Below are 17,120 nucleotides of genomic sequence, written 5' to 3'. Positions count from 1 at the left end.
ACCAGTATATATATTCCTTGTGTATCTACCTCTGAGTACACAAGGCCGGTCCCAGGAGCTACCCATATTGCCACTCCCTGTGCATGAGGAATATGTGGATGAGTATTGCTGACCCCTCCATTGTTTCTGTAACTTCTGGGCTTCTTCCTCCTTGAGGTGTGTTTCCTGAATACATGCTATACTCACTCTCATGCATTTCAGGTTTGAGTGTATTCTGTACCTCTTCACGTAAGTACCCATTACCCTGACATTCCACGAGACTATCTTGTATAGTTGTGTCATAGCTCATAAGGAGAAGGATGGTGCACCAGAATGAAGACAGTGAGCTTCCAAAGTATTCCAAAAATATATCCTTTATTATTTTTTCAATTTAAAATTCGGACATCAGCCCAACGCGTTGGCTGATGTCCGAATTTGAAAATGAAAAAATAATAAAGAATATATTTTTGGAATACATTGGAAGCTCACTGACTTCATTCTGGTGCACCATCCTTCTCCTTATGAACTGATTTATCTGCCTCTCAGTGGAGTGAAAGTGCGGCGAACTCCGGATGTGGTTGCACAGACAATTTACTAACCTATTTACTTTGAAACTGAGGTGCTGAACCATGGTCAGCCGCATTTTGTTTTTCCCAAAGTTGTGTCATAGCTGTGGCATTCTCCCCCTTTTCTTCCCTTCCGTGTGGAGATCCTCCCCAGTGTACTTCTTTTTAGTACACTATATAGATAGCCAGCTTCCTACAGGCTACCTCATTTCTCTTTTGTTGCAGACTCTCCGGAATACCAATTCTCGAACCTCTCAGGATAATGCATTCCTGAGCAGCTGACAGTTCATCTTTGACATTTTTGAACCTCTGGTACTCATTGTCACTGGTAAGAGGTTGGGTGTGCTGGTTCCAAGACTGATGCTTAATAATGTCTTTGAGTTTTAACATGTCACTATCTTGGTTCGTGGCAGTGACAATTTGTTCAATTAAAATGGCAGATGGTGTGCTTGATTTCGTCTTGGAAGAAGTACCATGGCACTGTAGAGGCACTTGTGAGAAGTAGTCGACAGGGGTTTGAGCTTTCCCTGATTGGTGCATGATTGTCTAGTTGTATTCTTATAATGGTAGACCTCAATGTTTAATGTGCGGAGGCATCTTTGCTTTGGGTTGGCAAAAAAGATAGTTGACGATCTGTCACAAGTGTGAAAGGCTTTCCATATAAAAACACATGGAAATATTCACAAGCCCACACCACTGCTAAGCTTTCTTTCTCAGGCTTAAATAAGCACGTTCAGTTTGGGCCAAACTTCTGCTTGCATATGCCACAATATGTTGTCGAGCATTTGGGTGTCCTCTATGCTGTGCAAGGATTGCTCCTAACCTGATGGTTCAGGCATCAACAACAACCTTGGTATGAAACTTTTGATTAAAGGATGCCATTTCAGTAGTGTTCTCAATAGCTTGTTTGATTTTCTTTAAGCTTTGCATGCATTCATGTGACCAATGAAATGAACCATTATTTTTCGTCAGGTTTCATAATGACACACTTACAGGGGCAAAGTCTTGTATATATCTTGAACAGTAGCTGGCCATGCCAAGGAATGAATGTAACGTGGAAACATCTTATGGGGGACTGACAGTTGACAACGTCTGCACTTTAACTGGATCGGGTGTCATACACCCATTGGAAAAGATATGGCCAAAGAAATTTACCTCTATCTTATGAAACTAACATTTCTCAGCATTCAAAGTTAAACCTGCATCAGCGAGCAAACAACGCACTTGTGTGAGAGCTTTATCTTGTTCCTTTTGTGCTGCTCAGAAAATCAATATGTCATCAATATAATTGAAAGCATACATGACAGGCCATATGATACATAGAATGACATCTTGAAACAGCTCTGTAGCTGATGATACACCTAAACTTAGTCTTTTATAATGGAACAAACCAATATGTATATGGTTGCAATGTACCTGCAATTCTCTTTGAGTTCCTGTTGATGATATTCTTTATTCAAATGAAGGAGAGAGAATACCTTTGCATCATTCAATTGTGTTATCTTGTCGGCAATGTGCAGATCTGGATGCTGTTCTCTTTCAGTTGCTTTGTTCGCTTGACGCATATCCACACAGATGCGTACAGCTCCTTCACTGTCTTTTTTGGGTACTACCACTATGGGGGAACCCTGGTTGGACTAGTGGGACGCTCATTAATATCATATTTATTCAGGATTCAAGTTCTTTTTCAACAGCTTCCTGTAAATGAAATATATTTTTCCTGTGTCTTTGAGCAATATGATGGATGTCCTCATTAATGTGAAATTGTAGTTTTTATAGTCTTGTGTTTTCACAACCCATGTAATAATGAAGGGAACTGACTTACTATTTTGTGATGAGCATTCATGTTATAGTTCAATGATGTCAGTCCCATGTCAGTCCCATGTCAGCAGCTGTGCTGAAGCTGAGTAAACAGGCATTTGACACCAGACCTTGAAGAGCACAAATGGATATCAGCACCTGTGCTGAAGCTGAGTAAACAGGAACTTGAAGATGTACCTTTAAGTACACAAATGGGTGCTTGTACTTTTGGTTTCTTGTGTCTCATTGTGGCTAAAAATTAACCTCAACTTTTTAATGGCATTGATGCAGCCCATTCATTCAATTTAAATTTCGATGGTATAAGTTGGGGCAATGGAGATATATTGTATTTCTCATAAGGCATAATGTTTATTGACGCACCATCGTTGATAATAAAAGATATTGAGCAAGCATTTCTTTGATCTGTATTTTTCTTCACAAGAGACCAGTCCAACATGTGCATGTTTCTCTAAGGTAAATATCGACATTGCACAACCATTTTCTTCACTTTCACTTGACATTGATACTGAAGAACTGTTTGACGAAGATTTAGATGACGATTGACTTCGTTTTGTGTCGACTTACCTCAAGTGGTGTGGTCGCTTGGCCTTGTGGGAGTGCATTGAACGTCGCTTCTGAAACATTTGGGCAACCAATTTGTCTTTGCACCGTGACTCACTCACTTTTTCTTTTGCCTTGCAAACCATTACAAATTGGTTCTCTTTCCCACAGCCTTTGCAGATCTGTCAAATGGCAGAACATTTAGCTTCATGTGGAAAGGAAAATCCACACCTGCAACACAACTTCTGTTCCATGGAGAAATCACTCTGTGTCCCCCTGCCTTGTGCTTTAGCTTACTTTTCATGTTCATGGCTGACTCATTCTGGGCTCCTTCGGCCTCCATGTGAGCAGCTTGTCGATTAGCACACTCTTCAGCCATGAGAACTCACTCCAGACTAAGATTTTTCTCTCAGTCTTTGTCATCTGAATGAATCTGACAGGCCTCTGTCAATAACTCTGAGACTTATAGCTTCCTCATTGTTAAATTAATTGAACTTGCAGTGTTTGATGAGCGTATCCAGTCTCTCAACAAATTCCAGCTGTTGTCCTTGACTGAAAATGCATCTTCCGTAATCTACATTTGGCTTTGCAATCAACTTGAGATTCAAAGGCTGCTTTGCTTTGACAGTAAAGCATTTCGTCACCTCAGGCATTTTCTTTATGACTTCTTTTACATCTTCACCAGCAAGATTCTTAAGGTATTTGATAATCTTCTAGTTATCTGCTTCTTCTATTGCATCAATGAAACATCACATTTCTCTATCCAAGCAGCCCATCTGTCACCAATATTTTTCTTTGTGGTGGTATCGATCGGTGGTGGTTGTTTCAAGAAGGTGACTGCATTGTAACCATTTAGGAGACTGGCTGACACTGAGGGTGGAGTTCTCTCTGACACCGCCTGCTGTCTACTAGGACCTGCTTCACCCATACCATCTCTAAGGCCCGGAGCTGACCTCTGGTTCATCTTGGTCAGTCTGTGGAACCTTGAACTGACTCTTGGTCTTCATGGGAGCCCTTCACTTTCCTGGAGAACTTTGAAGTTGTTCTGAGCCCCCAACTGCAAGCTAAGATGGTGTGCTGCTTCGGTAAGCACAGCTCCGTCAACACAACCCCAGGCACCTCTTCACTCAGAGCTGTGGTATGATGGGCTCTCAGTAATCTGACCATTTATTGTATGTGGATCGCTTCTCTAGGTACTGTTTGACACCTGGTTGATCTCTGCCTCTCAGCGCTTCCGATGACAGCGTTATCTTGCAATTTGCTGTTGCTATTTGCTGTCCTTTCAAAACCTGGTTGCATCCACCTTTAGCTTTCGCACTCCATATGATGTATAAATTTAGATTGCATAATAGCGCACTACTTCTCTTTACGGCCTTCCCAGCAGGTTCTTGGCCAACGATGTGTAGACTTCTCAGAGAAGCTTTTATTATCTTCAAATGCTTTAAACAGGCTGGAGTTGAGCTTTGACTCCAAATACAATAAACTTTGATTCCAAACTTAGACTGAGGCACATATGAGTAGTTTGCTGGACCACCGCAAACTCTTTGAGAGATCTACGTGTTACCACAAACTCAGTATTCTATACCTGCATTCACTATGCTACACTCTAACACTTATGTCACAGTTCTACGGAGTCCATCAGGAGCCATGGGGTTCCGTATTTGCTTTACACACGACACTACATCATTGTTGTAAAACAAAGAATATCAAAAATATACAGGGGTGTACAGTGTTGACTTTGAATAAACGACTGGCTAAGGGTATTGTGTAGGGAAGATTACCATCTTAGAACTAACTCTCTTTTAAAAGTATACAATATTAAATTTTTCAGGCTGCGTCCATAAGTGCCATGTGATGTTAGCTTGGACTTCGACATTTTAGGGTATATGTTTATTCGGTATAGACTGGGTGCCATGAAAAAAATTAAATACTCTTCCAAGAGATGGATCTGTATTTCAGACTCCTCCAGATACTACGAACCCGGCTCCCTCCTAGGCCTAGCCCACTCCTCATTTGCCCAATCCCCATTGCCTCTTTCATGACTTCATTCCTTTGCTAGGTGGATTTGGAAGAAGCAAGCGTTTATGTTAATTTGTGACTTGAATTTCTGATATGTACCAAAACCCCTCCTCCTGGGCTCTGTGTCAGGTCCTCTAGGAGAACCGCAATTGGGGGTGAGAACTGGAAGAACAACGATGCAAGAACAGAGAAGGAGGCTGTAGCGACAGGGGTAGCCAGTGACGTTTGTGCATTAGTTTGGAGATGGAGACCTTTTTATTTACACTTAAGACTAACCTTGCTGCTGTATTTTGGGCAACTTGTAGTTTGTGCGTGAAATATTTAGGCGGCCCTACTAGAAGTCAGAAGTCAAGGCATGATAAAAAGTTTGTGAGGGTTGGTTATGGAATGGGGAGTGGCTCACTACCTCTGTCTGATAGACCTATGACGTCTGGCTAGACCACGCAGCCGCTGCTCATTCTTATGGGACCTCTACAAAAGGAACTTTCACAAGTCCTACTGAGAGCGGGGCTTAGGCTCTGCCTACATGGTGATCTTACTCGCTACACACTATAATTCCACTGAAAAATTGCTTAATTTCCTCTTTTTGTTTTGTGGGAAAATCTACACTCAAAACAGTACGCTTGAACTGGTTATGGTGTACAAGTTCCTTTTGCTTCACAACAAAGAACTGAGACGATCCTGGGAGTGCCACAAGTCAGAGAATTATAGGTGCAGACTATGCAGTTATGAGCAAGAATCACTGCCTCTTATCACCTGTTGTTGTTCTGGAATGTATAGGGAAAGACAGATTTTATTGAAACAAATGTTCCTAAAAACAATGTAAGTCGTTGTAAGGACGCTTTTAAGCACTGTTTCAATAGTCCACAAATCAGGGGCCTATTCAAAGCTGATACATTTTTCAGAGAAGTTTCATTGAAATTTGTTTCGTCTAGAAACTGCACTAAATCGTTGTTGTTTACACCACAGCAATATACTTAATGTTTGTACCTGAAATTGATGCAGTAGAGTAACAAGACTATAATACCCGAATTTTATACATTTTAGATCTGATTTTATTATTTTTATGCTTTCTATTGGAATTAAATATTGATGTTTTTTAAAGTGCATTTTATGTAAGCGTTAAATTAATCAAACATAATAAAATTACTTACTTGTAACAAGCCAATGATCAATGCTGACCTTTTTTTTATTAAACGATCAGACAAAGGCAGTAGATCGGACATATTCATTGTGAAAATCACATGTTATAGGTGGTAAATAGGCCTTTTAAGATTGGATTGTTATTACACTGTGGTAAAGCCTGTAGGCAGGTATTTCTGTTACACTGAATCTCACAGATGACCGTTTACCGCAAAGGTCTTGGTGTTGGTTGCTCCCATGGGTATAATATCTGCACCTTGGTAATATTTTTGCTAATGATTGTTTTTCCAGCTTTCAATTTATTGATTTGTATTTTCTAAATGTATTCCTGAAGGTTGCTTTGTTGGAAAGCTTATACTGAATACTGTAGGCCAGAACTGATGTTGGTGAAAAGTCAACATCAAAGGCCAGAACTGATGTTGGTGAAAAGTCAACATCAAAGGTTGTAGGCCAGATTGGCTCATTGAGAAAAGTTATGTTAGATGCCATATGTCTGATCCATTTATTATGAAAAGTTACATCAAAGGCAGCCAGCCAGCAATATTTATTATGGAAAGCATATGTTGAGTACAATAAGCCTTTAATGGAGGATTAGTATTACACAGCGTTAAAATCTGTAGGCAGGTGTTTTGTTAGTTGGAACCTCACAAATTACCATTAAACGGCAAGAGTTTCCTCTCTGACAAACTCTGGGAGCTGAAGCTTTGTGCTGAGGGAATCCTTGTTAGCCCCTCTTTAGAAGGGTTGTATATTGTCTTGTTAACTGTAGTTTTGACAATGTTTGTAATTTTACAACAGTATGCCTCAGGGATCTCTTGTGGCATGTATATGCTGTATACAGTAGGTGAGAATTGATCATGATGACAAGCCAGTGATGAAGGCTATATGCCTGCTTGGTACATTGGGAACATTTATGTCAGATGCCATGTCTGATCAGATTCTGTTTATTATGAAAAGGCAGTAAGGGTGACTTATTTTGAAAAAAATATACTAAAAGCAATTGGCCTTCAAGTGTTGATTATTATTACTTTGTGTAGACACTATACACATACCATTGATTTTTTTAACCTATGATTCATGCACGAACGCATGATGAGCATCTTTTTGTGTTCTTTAGGAAATCCATTCAAGGATGTCTACCTTAGATGTGTGTGCATCTATTGTAACGTGGTTGCTAGAGTTATGATCAACATCTTTAAGTTAGCATGAGCCAGGTAGCCATGATGCTTTATACCTTTAACATGAGAACTCTCTGCTGTACTCGTTCTCCGCCTGCTCCTTGAGTTTAGTCTGAACATAGTGAGCAAGATCAATAAACACTGACTCTTGTTATTCTGTTCTGGTCAGGCCCTAGCACTATGTGGTATATAAATAAATAATACCGGATCTAGGTTTGACTAGGCATAGCAATAACAGATAGCTCAATAAATAAGAGTCAAGATTCGAGGTAGTAGGAGTTTGCAGGTTTAATACAGCATAAGGACAGGAACAGGACAACCTGCACAGGAATAGGATGGCAGCTGCCGGGGGCAGAATCGGGACAAGGATCTGGGATGAGCGCGCTAACATTTAATAACAATACACGAACATATATACTAAAAACAGTTGCATTACAATACATACGATAGGCGGAGCAGTAGGTGTGGTCAATAGCAGTCGTGAAAGATAAGGGTGAAAGTGGGTGTAACAAGAGGCGTATACATAGACATGTGATGTAAACGTAACAGAATATGTCATAAATGGGGCGGAAACATGGAGGGGGCTACCTAAGGAGCCGGGACCTCTAACCTGGTGGTGCGCGCAAACTGGCAATGACGCGTTACTAGGAGAAGCTGGGGGCTATGAACTCTGTGCTAGGAGCAGAGACTGAAGTCTGGAGAGTCAAGGCGACATGTACCTAAACAGTATCTAGTATCTGATGTTTAGAGAACATGTTGATAGAATCCAAAAGTTATCGGGGTAAAGGCTAACAGACTCTAAGACTGGAGCATGCATTATTCTACATGTAGTGCATGATGAAGAATATTAAAGGACCATTTAATACAATATTTCTCTTACATGGAGACGTAAAGGCTAGACAATGACGGAAACTATTGATGCAGTTCAGTAGCTTAGGAATGCAGAGAAGGAAGGCTGAACTGATAACTAGAATCATAACATACTCTTGGCAGACTCAGAGACAGAGCCAGGCTGAACCGGGCCCTGCAAGGCAGGAAGTAAGTGAAGGGTCAGGAACACAGGTGGGGGCTGTATCGCTCCTCAGCGAGGGCTCAGGAGACGGGGGGTGAAATCTGGTGTCCAGGCCCTTTTGAGGCCTAGGAACGGGGATTTTACAATGAAATAACGTGCACACTGAGAAACGTGGCAACGTAGCTTTACATAGGCCGGATATTCGTAGTAGTCACGAGAACTGGAAACTGGCATACTAGAGATGGACACAACTGTCCATCTCACAACTGTGATTGCGTCTTTAATCGAACATGGGGAATACATATGCATATTAATCATGCACAGATAACATATGATGGAGGACGCGTAGGGACACAGAACATGGCAGAATTTACTTTTCCACATTCCCTCCTTGTCACTACGTTTCCATCAGGAAACATCAATATTCATGATACCATCTATCATTTCATACAGTATCATTTGCTCGTCTCGAATTTTCTTGGAACGGGATTTAGAACGGGACTTGGGACTAGGAATACAAGAGGTAGCACAAATGCCGCAAATCGCAGGGCCACATTGTATACAGAGGCAGCAACTGAATATGATTGCTACTGTAATACCTAGAAAGGACATTACTTTCCATCCCCAGGCGGAAATTATATTCCAGGACCAACCGGACCATGTCCAGGTGCCTGGATCTTGGTGTAACAGATGGGCAATTTTATGAAGTCTGGTTATAGCTGAATAAACAGACGGCGCGTTATTTGGAATGAAAATGCAGCAACTAGATCCGATGACTCTACAGGCCCCGCCCCTATCGGCCAGTATGACGTCAAGGACGAGACGATTCTGGAGCACGACAAATCTTATAGCAGATTGCTCTTCGGTTAAATTACCTAGGGCAGAGGCAGTATCATTCACTACTGCTTCAAGGGTTCTGGTTAACCTACGGATTAGCTTACTGTTCTGGATAGGTCCTATAAAGAAGAAGAAACCTCTATTGAAATCTGTATATTGTTCTAGAGCAGTTTCAGTATAATCGACAATCGGGGACTCCCTTCTATGTCTAACGTGTACTAGATGTGTGTTTCTATGATAATCAGATGGAGCTAGGAAAACAGGTGGCAGTAGGAAGGCAATGTAACAGGTTCCCTCCCAATCGAGGGGCAGACGAACATATGCAGTTTGACCACAAATAAAATAAGAATGACGTGAAGCTTTGAAAATAGATTTCCCACTGTCACTATACTTGACAATAGTAGTACAATCACTATGTCCTACATGTACGGAACCATTATTTCGGACACATAATTCGCCTTTGACTGGTAATACTGAAATAGCAGGTAAGTCTGGAGTAGTATCAGACTGAACATTCAGGACCATAAAACTCGAAGAATAATTACCTAAATTGTAAACTTCGTTTTCGAGATCTAACCCTGTTCTGTGGGGAAGACCTTGCTTGTCTGGGAAAAATGTACTGTTAAGAAAAGACATATCTGTTGAGGATGACGTTAACGTGGACCATGCTCCACACAAACCATTATGTGAAAATGGATAAGGAAAGAGTGGCAGAACTCCCTTCGGTGTCTGGAAAGGGGGGAGTCGACCACACACCCAACAATTAGTGGCATTGCTGGTCTGGTGTGAATAATGTAACATGCGGATAAAAGAATTGTTACGCATAGCGAGGCGATAAGAGAGTTCATGAGGAGGCAGATCACTAAACGTGTGCTCTACTGTAACATTGGCAGACTTATTTACATGAGAAACTGGAAAATACAGATAAAACGCATAACTGGTGCAGGAAATCATAATACTGAGAAATAATATGAAACTTAGAAAAACGATACATCGGATTGAGTTTTGACTAACTCTCTCACTATGGGGGTCTATTTTATACATGTCAGAAACCGGTCTAACCGTTTCACCTAGGGGAGGACTTAGACAATCAAACTGGCTGACTTATTTTACTAGACCTTAACTTTTTCTTATACTCCTGTTGCGGAGTTGTCTCTAACAGGGAGGGTGCAGTATCATTGTTCTTTACGGGACAGTCCTTAAGAATAGTACTTTGGCAGTCTTTTAAATGCTCGGAAATGTTCTTTGAAACTGGCTTCAATCCATAAAAATTTTTGATGTGCGAAAGATGCACCCAGCCTTTTCGTCCCTCCAACTTCACGGCTGTACGGGTGGCCAAGAGGACCTGTCGGGGCTCCTTCCAGCGAGGCTCCAGCGGACTTGAACGATCAAAGTTTCGCACTAGGACCATGGATCCGGGAACGATTTCATGCGGTGCCACCTCGGTATTGTCTGGAAATGCGGCGGCAACCTGTGAACGACAAGAGTTGAGGGCAGACATCAAGGAAGCTAGGTAATCTGTCAGCATATTACTTGAAACATCGGTAATACTTCGGGGTCTAGGTGTACCCCACATGTTAGGGGGGCGGCCGAATACGACCTCGTACGGGGACAGACCTGATCTGGAATGTGCGACCATGCGCATGTAGAACAGAGCAACTGGCAGAGCTACTAGCCAGTCCACACCTTTCTCTTGACAAACTTTTGCAATTCGGATTTTCAGGGTCTGATTATGTCTCTCTACGAGACCAGCTGCTTCAGGATGGCGTACACAATGGAACTTCCACTGGTACCCTAACAATAGGGAAACGTGCTTCATCAACTCAGATGAGAATGGCTGGCCGTTATCAGAATATACGACTCTAGGGAGTCCATAACGGGGGAAGAACTCACGAACCAACTGCTTGGCAGTGGTCGCGGCTGTGTAATCTGGAACTGGATATGCTTCTGTCCACCTGGACAAAGCGCATACAACTACAAGGACATACTTGAAACCTCGACATCGCTCCATCTGAATATAATCCATTTGGAGGACCTCGAATGGGTGGTCAGGGGGCTGGAATCCACCTTGTTCCACCGGGACACTTTTACCTGGATTAAACTGGCAACATATCATACAGGTACGGACTTTCTGCTTGGCTGCAGCTCGTAAATGCTTGTTAAACCAAATGTTCTGGATACTGTCTAACATAGCTTTTTCTCCTAGATGTGCTGGACTATGTGCGGTATTAACAATGACTTGAACCATCGAGTCGGGGAGAAACCATGTGGCTTTACCCTTCGTTACCCTTCCCTGATCTGTCTGGACCCCTCCTTGTTCGGACCATTTCTTGATTTCATCGGGAGTAGCATGTAACTGGATATCTATGACATCTTGAGTAGGGTCTTTAACTGTCGTACAGGTAGTCGGATCTGGAGTATGTGTCTGTGTTGGCTTAACTGAAATGTCTGGAGTCTGTGCTGTAAGCTTGGCTGTGCGATCTGCTAGATCATTACCTTGGGAAATAATGTCAGTAACTTTCGTATGTGCTTTGCATTTCATGATAGCAATGGATGTCGGTAAATGTATAGCATCTAACAGAGCCTGAATAAGGAGACCATGCTGAATCTTGGTTCCATGAGAAGTCATGAAACCTCTCTCCTGCCAGAGCACTCCGAAGTCGTGTACAACTCCGAATGCGTAGCGTGAATCTGTGTAAACATTAACTTTCAGGTTCTTAGCGTGTATGCAGGCTTGTGTCAGAGCAACTAGCTCTGCTGCTTGAGCAGACAGGGTGTCAATACGGTGTGTTTCAATAACTTCAGTGTCAGTAGTCACTGCATACGCGGCTACTAGTTCTCCTGTACTTGTTCTCATACATGAACCATCCACATAAAGTGTCAGGTCTGGATCTGGTAATGGAATATCTGTCAGATCTTGTCTTGGCTTTGTCATAATGTTAACTACTTCCACACAGTCGTGTGTGGCAGGATTCGAATTAACTGACGGTAACAGTGTGGCAGGATTTAGAACGTTGCAGCGTCTGATTTCTATGTGTGGCTGGAACAGTGTCAATTCATAACCTGTTAAACGTGCAATTGTCAAGTGCTGAGTTTGTGTTCGGTTCAAAAGAACTTCCACGGAGTGTGGAACTTGTACTGTCAGGGAGTGTCCTAACACTATGGAATCACTTTGTCTGATAGCTAGTGCTGTGGCTGCAACTGACTTGAGGCACGCAGGCAGAGCCTGGGCTACAGGATCTAATGTGCTCGAAAAATAAGCACAGGGCTTGTATTGTCCTGCTTGATCTTGTGTAAGAACAGATAATGCTGTACCTTCGTGTTCAGTGACAAAAGTGTAAAAGGCTTACTGTAGTTCGGTGTAGCTAGAACTGGAGCTTGGCATAAAGCTTTCTTTAACTCATTGAAACTAAGTGTATGTTCAGATGTCCAAGGGAGGACAGTCGATACGGCTGCCTCCTGTGTCGTTAACTTTATCAGTGGTTTAGCTAGAAATGCATACTGAGGAATCCATTGTCTGCAATAAGAAGTAAGGCCGATAAAAGCACGTACCTCCTTCTGGGTCTTGGGCTGAGGAAGACTCGCTATTAACTGGATACGGTCTGGTGTCAACTGCCTACCCCTCTTGGACAGTAAGTGGCCTAAATAGATCACTTGCTGGACACAGAATTGAAGCTTAGAAGGGGACACCTTGTGCCCCATCTCGGCTAGGAAATACAAGACTGTAAGGGATGCTCGCTCGCAAGCACGTTCAGAACGGGCTGTGATCAGTAGATCATCGACATACTGGAGTAGGGCAGTGTCAGTTGGCATGTGAATGTTGTCTAGTTGTCTCTTGAGTGCTTGACTGTAAATACTAGGACTTTCTGTGAAACCTTGAGGAGCGCGTGTGAACATATAGCTCCTTCCATTTAAACAAAATCCGAAAAGAAACTGGCTGTCTGGATGAATGGGGACACTGAAAAACGCGTTCTTGAGGTCTATGACAGTGAAAAATGAAGCTTCTGAATCAATGGCTGTCAATAGGGAAGAGATATCTGGGACAACTGGGTACTGGGGAATAATACATTTATTGAGTTCTCGTAGGTCAATCACTAATCGATATACTGGGGGTGCATTCGGATCAGTACGTTTCATGACAGGAATGATCGGAGAATTACATACATTGGAGTCAGTTTCTACAACTACTCCTTGAGCGATGAGCTCGTCAATAATTTTGGATAAGGCTGCTACAGCCTCAGGTGGCAATCTGTACTGTCTGATTCGTGGTAACACTACACCTGGCTTGAGAGTCACACGATGGGGTGTGATTTGCATAAAGCCAACATCAGTTGGACCTTGCGCCCATAGATGCTGCGGAACATTAGACAATCTTGAATCAAAATCTCGTAATACATAGTGACCCTTGAAGTCACGTAGGAACAATCGTATTCCCTCTGGGGAACAGCAAATAACTGCACCTAATTCTTTCAGTGTCTTAATGCCTAACAGATTTTCTGGACATGACTTCGTAAGTAACAGATCAGTAGTGCGGGACAATGGACCTACTTCTAGAGTAACTGGCTTAGATATCTCGTTTACAATAGGTTTTCCTGAAAATCCAAGGGAAACATTTCTAGAGCCTGAGAGTGGAGCCCCTGGAACTTCGGCGTGGCTGATGGTGGTCCTACTTGCCCCTGTATCAATCAAAAACTTTCTATCTTTCCCTAATACTTGACTATGAACATAGGGACCTTCTTGATCTACAGGTATCTCGATGAGAGGCAAACCTACCTCCCTCTCTAGGCTGTTTCATGAATATGGCTGATACTCTGGATACTCGGACTGTGCATACTGGTACATCTGCTGTGTAACATGCTGTGTTGCAGCAATAGGCTGCGGTACGGTAACTGTCTGTTGTGCATTCTGTGGCTGAGGAGTCTGTGTAACTTGTTCTTGTCTAGGCGGGCGTGGTCTTTCTTTAGTCTTACCGGTAGCTATGTTGTGTTTCAGAACTGCACACTCGTTTATAAAATGACCTGGCTGTTTGCAATAATTGCAGTTTCCTTTAACGGGAGCTGCAGGGTGACTGGCTTGATTCGGACCCCTCTTCTGACTGTCTTGAGGAACAGATTGTGCAACTAGTACTTTCGTTTTCGTGTCTTTCATACGTTTTCTCTCGTGTTCTTGCTCTTCTCTGATTCTATTCTGGTGATATTGAAGCATCTGTAACATCTGGGACGGGGTACTAGCTTGCCAGGTACTTTCGACTTTCAAAACTCGGTTCTTAACTTGTGGACTTGAGTTCTCGACTAATTTAGTAACAAAAAGGTGAGGGTATGACTCGCTACTTGTCTTGAGGCCACTGTTTATACTAAAACATTTCTCGAATCTAGAATAAAAATCACTAGTGTCTTCGTCTTGTTTCTGTTTACAGGCTGAGATTGCATCCCAGTCTTCTTTTCTAGTTGTCAATAATCTAGGCAAAACTTGTATTAACAATTCTGGTAATTCTTTACATTTATCTCCAAGACCGGTACCTGGTACTCGTGCCTTGTCTTCAGCTTCTAGGACTGTCCAATCGATCTTTTTCTCTCCCACCTCCCAATCTTTTTCCTTGAGTTTCTCATATACCCCTGCGGGCAATAGGACTTTTAGCATTTTAATAACGTCTGGATACGTATATTCTCCCATACGGAGCATGTCTTTTAATTCTCGGTGGAACCCTGCTGGATCTTTATCATGACAGGGAATTAACTTTTTCATCTCTAAGAGTTCCATCTTTGAGATCGGGGTGTAAACAAACACCCGTTGCATTTCACCACCCTCTGTCTTAACTGGATGCACTTCTCGTAACGGATTTTGTCTGTCTATGTAAAAGGGTTTACTTTCTGGGGGTGAGACATGAACAAAATGCGGGTTCAAGAACGTTCTATATTTGTGGCGCTGTTCTAGAATGACACTAATTAAATCAGTACCTAAACCTTTCCATTTATACTGGAGTAACTCGTTCAGGACATCATGTAACGGACCTGGATCAGAATGTTGACCCTCATACAAAGTAATGAGGTGCTGAATCATATACATACCCGCCAGTCGCTGCTCGGCTGGGGGCAATTTCAGAAACATTTGTGCCACTATTTCGTCTGGAAAAGTGGTAGAATCAGTAATCCATCGGACTGCTGATCGGACTAGTTCTTGTTCATGCATAGTACTTAACTCGCTATAACCGATTCGTGATTTTAGAATGTGATCGGTAGCTTGAAATACTTGTTCTAGAGAACCTTGTTCTGGTGCTGGATGGTGAAAAACTGGCTTGTGTTCTAGACGTAAATGGCGATCTGGAAATCTAGATTTTCCTACATACGCTATTCTGGCGGGATTCTCGTCCTCTACTTCTTCCGCAGAGTCATTTTCTTTCTCGCTTACTTGTGCTGCCTTACGTTGATCATGTAACCTTATTATTTCCTTACGGATTTTCTTGTACATACTCTCTATACTACCGATAGTTCTATGCTTACCGTCGGCTATATTATCACTCCACCTTGTCAGGATTTTCATTTCGGCTTGATCTTTGGTCGGATAATCTTGTTCTCTTATTAGACAATTAATCAGAAACTTTAATAGCATGAGCTGGACTTCAACTTTTCTTTGGCACATAACGTCACTAATACTTTCTGGATCATTCCCTGTACGGATGAAACGATATATTCTGTCTAGATCTTCTTTCATATCTGGTAGGGTGTCCAAATACCCGGTCACCCGTCTTACACGTATAGAATATAGAATCATACTATCATCACCTGTGACTGGATCATAGCGACATTCAGTAAGGACTCGTCGGATATCTGCAGCGGACTGATATTTGGGCGTACGTTGTGACGCACATTCATGTAACTCAGCCAACGTTTTACGTTGGTGTGGTGGCGGGGTACCAGGAGGACCTCCCCCTGCGGCCCCTAAACTAGAGTCGTCAACTGATGCTCTTCGTGCTGGCAAAGTGGGAAATTGAAATGCGTGCTGCACTTGTATGGCGGGCTGGACCGGGGGTACCGTAGCAGGTACTCCGGTGTCTGGAGGAGCGGGAAGTGCCTGATTTACAGGGACTGGCGGAGCAGGAACAGGATTTGCATATTCCGGGACTGTGTCGTCCAAATAGGACGAAATGAAAATATCAGCTGCGGTCGGTTTGTGACGTAGCTTGGTCGGAACTAGTGGTGGCGGAAAATTACTGGATGCCTCCAGGGTCGCTTTTGGCGAGCCCTCGGCAAGAAGAGGATACATACCCTTGATAAGGGCGTTCCTCTGTCTGTCTGACTGTTCGGTTTTAACTCGTTCACCTATCTCGATTAATTCTTTTTCTTGGGCTCGTTCTAAAGATTCTCTACTTAATTCAGACTTTCTGATTTCTTTTTCGGTTCTTTTATGAGATTCCTTGCGCCATAACTCGATGGCGTCTTTCTGTGACTGTCTGGCTTTCTTTTTCCATAATGCCTCTTCTACTCTCATGATGCACTCGGCATCCCACGTACCTGATACGGGCCATCTATACTTTTCTTCCAAACCTTTGGTGTACTCTACCCATAAATCTAGATACAATATGGCGCTTATGCCATGCTTCTGATACATGAAATGACCTGGACTGTCCCTAGGCGGAACAGGAACTGCTGCTTCTAGCAGACCTTTTCTGGTTTTTAACTGACGCAGTTTTGAAAAGAGCGGCATGACTGAACTATAATCTGGACACAATACAATACACAATAAACACGATAATTACTTCCACTCATACCACGACATTAAAATACATGAAGAACATTGAGAATAATAGTTCGAACAGAATACCACCTGGAATACGGAAAACAGAATACATGAATTTTCTCGAGAACAGAACTGACTAGAACAGAAACTAGATGCACTGCTAAAACAGTACTAAACTTACCGGTCTCATAAAGAGACACGTCAGGACCCGCATCCACCGAAGTGGACACTTCGTTTGGGATATGTGTACCACCAAACCCCACGGACCAGAGTCAATTAGATTGACCC

At 42.5% G+C, this 17,120-nt stretch overlaps 1 protein-coding gene across 1 annotated transcript in view; it reads left to right on the top strand.

The window, feature by feature from the left end:
• The window catches only part of LOC144762254 (calpain-1 catalytic subunit-like), a 359,395-nt gene that overhangs the window by 50,743 nt on the left and 291,532 nt on the right, over positions 1–17,120 (top strand). The window lies entirely within an intron of this gene.

The sequence above is a fragment of the Lissotriton helveticus genome, chromosome 6 (assembly GCF_964261635.1).
Source record: "Lissotriton helveticus chromosome 6, aLisHel1.1, whole genome shotgun sequence".
NCBI lineage: Eukaryota > Metazoa > Chordata > Amphibia > Caudata > Salamandridae > Lissotriton > Lissotriton helveticus.
Note: the sequence above shows the minus strand (reverse complement) of the source record. Positions and strands in the feature narration are given on the sequence as shown.